We start from the raw sequence: 4,557 nt of genomic DNA, 5'->3' as shown, positions 1-4,557 counted from the left end.
TCCATCTGAGAAGGCATTTGCTTTTGTGAGTAAACCAGAATAAGGGCCAAAATATAGAATGATAATCAACCAGATAATCAGCTGCTATCTGTAATTTTTTAAACACAGCTTGTAGCATGACATTTAGGGGCTGAGTAATTGGTTGTTTATCACTCTCCATTGCTAATTGTGTTGTTCAATTAGCAGCAGCTGGCACAGGGTATTCACACCCCTATATATTGATATATAGAAAAAAAATAAGGAATGTGCCAGCGCTGGCTGAAGTATTATAAGACGGTTCAATTAAAAAATAAGTTTTTTAATATATAACAAAGTAAAAATTACATGTATGACACAATAAAATTATTATTGATTGCAAATAAAATCTAGTTATCATCAAGCTGTATTTTCTATAAGATGATATTCAAATTGAAGTTGCACTTTCCAACTGTATATACTTTAGCTTTATATTACCATTTCTTATTGGTATAGTGGCTGATAGGGGTCTTAAGGTGTTGGTGGAGGATGTTGACGTCCCACCTTCACAAACGTATCTCCCACACCCTTGGTGTGCTTTATAATTCCAAGAGCTCAGGACTCCTGGAGATTGCAATTCCCACCTTTTTAGATGGTTAATTAGGAATCAAAGGCTCATATGCATAGTTTATTATTGATGGAGGGATGAATTCTCAGGATGGATCAGCCAATGGAAGGTGGTAAATGCAGTAGGAAGTAAATAAATGCTTCAGTGGCGTAGCTTGTGTAAGGCAGCCCCCGCCACTGCTTGGAGGAGCGGGGGCTGCGTGGGCGCCGGAAGTCTCTCACTCTAACCTGCACAGCTGAGATGAGGTCCGTCCTGTCTCTACCTCCCTTCCTACCAGCAGCAGCACACAGGCAGGAAGTTCGTCTGTGTACACACACAACCTCCGTCCGCGCAGGCTGGGCAGCTGCAGCATCGTCCATCTCCCTGCTTTCTGTTCTATCTTCACTGTCCTGCTCCAGCGGCTGCCTTCTCTTTCCCTGCACTCTGCACTCCGGTTACAGAGCCCTCCCCTTCTACAGGCTTCAGCACAGGAGCTGAACACAACAATAAGGTTAATCCTTTCAAACCCTGGTTTTCTACAGTGGGATGCAAAACAGTCAGTCTGTGTCATCACATGTCAGCATGTTTGTGTCAGTGTCTGGGTGATTGTGTTATGTCTCTAGATGTCAGCGTCAGTGTCTCTATGTGCAGTCCATGTGTCAGCGTATCCCTGTGTATATAGGTGTCTGTCAGTGTCCGTGTGTCAACATATGTGTCTGTGTCAGCGCCCATGTTTTAGGATCTGTCCATTTGTCATCTGTCTGTTTGTCGGCATCTGTGTGTTCATGCGTTAGTATCTGTCAGGTACTCCCTACCTGTACAGATTTTCGTGGGACAGGGATTTTTTTTTTGTGACTGTCCCTCTGTCCCACCCAAGGGCAGCAATGTCCAGCAATGAGGAGAGGGGCAGTTGGGAGAGGCCCTGTCAATCGGTGCTCTGCTTGGGAGACAGAGGGGCTGGGGGCATGCCAGAAGCTCACAGAGCGCTTAGCATGCCTCCATAGTGATGAAAACGGGAGGAGGCATGGCTTATTCCCAATAAGCCTTGCCCCCTCTCAGTGAGGTCACACCCTTTTTCTGGCGGCGGTGCGACTTCGTCGCACAGAAGTCTTGATTTGTGTACTGTAATGGGCAGTATGATGTGTGGCCTATAGAGTAAGGAGCATAAGGGTGTGTGACAGTATAGGGTGGAATTTAATGCCGCCCGAGTTCAGTGCAGTGCGAGATGTCCGCTGAATTCTGACGGTTGTTAAAGGGGAATTAACTTACAAGGCAAAACCATGCCTTGTAAGTTAATTCCCCTTTAAAAAACATCAGAATTCATCGGATATCTCGCACTGCACTGAACTCGGGCGGCATTAAATTCCGGTCATAGTGTAAGGTGCATTTAGGTGTGTGGAGTGTAAGGTTAATGACGGCATGTGGCATATAGTGCAAGGGGCATTATGATGTGTGACGTAATGTTTAAGGGGCAGGGGGGGGGGGGGGCGCCAGAAACTTTTTGGCTGGGGGAAGCAAAATTTTTAGTTACGCCACTGTCCGGCTTCTTCAGGAGTAAATGTAAAATCCTAGTCCAAAGCAGTTCAATATATATCTCTCAATTGATTGATCACCCTCGTATCCTGGCAATGCGAATGAAGGGCTTCATCCACAAGAGCAATCACAATGCTTTAGATGGAAAAAAGAAGTATGTATGCGTGGTGCGCAATCAACAGCTATTGGCACAGGGTTGTCAGGCCCTAATTGGTAACAAAAGTATAAAATGAAGAGATGTGACAGCGCTGGCTGTAACAAGGATCAGACAAGACGGTTCTCAAAAATAATAATATACAAATTTAATAATTAAAAAATATATAAATTATATAAATTAATAATAATATGATGAATCATTAGACATAAAAGTCAATGTGCACAATTTTAAAATAATATATTACAGGGATATTTCTGCATGATGTTGTTATGGAAATTTCAAATAAGACAGCTGACAAAGTAAATTTATATTTCCATCCAAATTTGTCTGGTGGATATTTGTATCCAGAGTCAGGTATTAGTAGTACGTTTATTTATAAGGCACCACAAAGTGTCCGCAGCGCCGTACATAGCAAACAAAAAACAAATTATAAGGTTACGTACAGGGTGTGTTGATAAAATACAGCATAAATAGGGGTATAGCTGGTAGAACTAAAATCAGCATCAGTTCTGAAGTAGGTGTCGAAATTGTCGAGGAGACTGAAGATGAAGTAGTGAAAGGGGAGAACAGGGCAGGGGCGCTGGTGAGGTAAAGAGGTAGGGTGAGTACATGAGGAAGGAGAGCCCTACTCATAAGAGTTAACAGACTGAAAGGAGGTGGGTGGATGAACGAAAAACAATAGGATAAGTAGGAACAGATGGGAACAGATGGAGGGGTTGGGTAGGCAGGATAGGAAGAGTGAAAGAGGTTAGGAGGAGGAGGAGGTATAGGCTAGTCGGAAGAAGTGGGTTTAGAGGGAGCGCTTGAAGGAGGTAAGGGAATCAGAAAGCCTGATGGGTGGCTGGAGGTTGTTCCAGTGCAGGGGGGCAGCACGAGAGAAGTCTTGGACACAGTAGTGGGAGGAGGTGATTAGGTGAGAGGTCAGGAGAGAAGAGGATGGGAGGGAGTGTGGATAGAGATCAGTGAAGAGAGGTAAGGAGCGGTGGAGGAGGAGAGAGAGCCTTGTAGGTGGTGGTGAGGAGTTTAAAGAGAACTCGGAAAGGAAAGGTGAGCCACAGAGGGGGGAGGCGGAGGTAGAGCTGTGGGAAAGGAAGATGAGCCTAGCAGCAGCATTAAGAATGGTTTGGAGAGGTGCGAGGCGGGCGAGAGTTAGCCCGGAGAGAAGGATGTTGCAGTAGTCAAGGCGGGAGATGACAAGAGAGTGAATGAGAATTTTGGTTGCGTCAGTGGAGAGTAATGGTCTGTTGCGCGAGATGTTGCGGAGGTGAAAGCAGCAAGACTGTGAGCTAGCACGTATGTGGAGGGTGAAAGAGAGGCAGGAGTCAATGATGACACTAAGGCAGCTCATTTGGTCAGTGGAGGTGATCTCGGTTTCACCAATGCTGATGGAGATAGTGGGAGAAGAGATGATGTTTGGGGGATGGAAGATTAGAAGTTCAGTTTTAGCCATGTTTAGTTTCAGGAAGCTTTGGGTCATCCAGGCAGGAGAGGGTTTTCAACAGCATCAAAGCTGGATGAGGATAGAGAAGTCAATTAACTCAATTGACTACCATAATAAACAGCCTAATCAAACAACATTTAAACCCTCATTACATCTATATTTATTATGTTCTAATGTGCCATTTTATTCACTATCTATGTGTCCCCACATTGGTTTGACTTTTAAATAAAGTTATGTTGGTGTTTGTGTGTACAGTATGTACTAAATTATGTCCATAATTAGTTTGCTCAGAATTATTAACATGTATACCTACCCTGATGTTATGTGTGATGTTTTAATCTAACATTAAACATTCATGCATTTTCACTGTGTTATTTAACCCAAAAACACACACATTCACACATCAATGGTTACCCCTCACGTCAAATTACAAATATAAGTGACATTACACATCTATATGTACCTGCCCTTACAAACCCTCTAACATATTTCTGAATAAAAACACAGGCAATTTCTACATGAACAGAAACTTTTTATTAATGCAAAAAAAATAGAAGAATTTCCCAAACAAAATGTTGAGGTACAGGAGGGTGAGGAAGATTTCCCTCAAAATGTGTTGCACCTCATCCTGCTGCTGTTCAGTGTCTGTAGTGAAGGGAAAAAAAACATTGGGCGAGATTTATTGTGTTGACCGTTTTTCCGAAAATGCGATTTTTGCTCATATCGCCCTGTATCGCCGTTTTTTAAAATCGCATTTTTGCAGCGAAATCGCATATTTAATGAGGTGTGTATTCCGGCATGAAAAGTGCGAGAAAGTGCGATGTAGGGCGATTTTCGGGATGAAAAGTGCGATTTTTTTAGTCA

The sequence above is a fragment of the Crinia signifera genome, unplaced genomic scaffold (assembly GCF_055691185.1).
Source record: "Crinia signifera unplaced genomic scaffold, ASM5569118v1 HAP2_SCAFFOLD_257, whole genome shotgun sequence".
Taxonomy (NCBI): Eukaryota; Metazoa; Chordata; class Amphibia; order Anura; family Myobatrachidae; genus Crinia; species Crinia signifera.
This window is presented reverse-complemented; position numbering follows the sequence as displayed.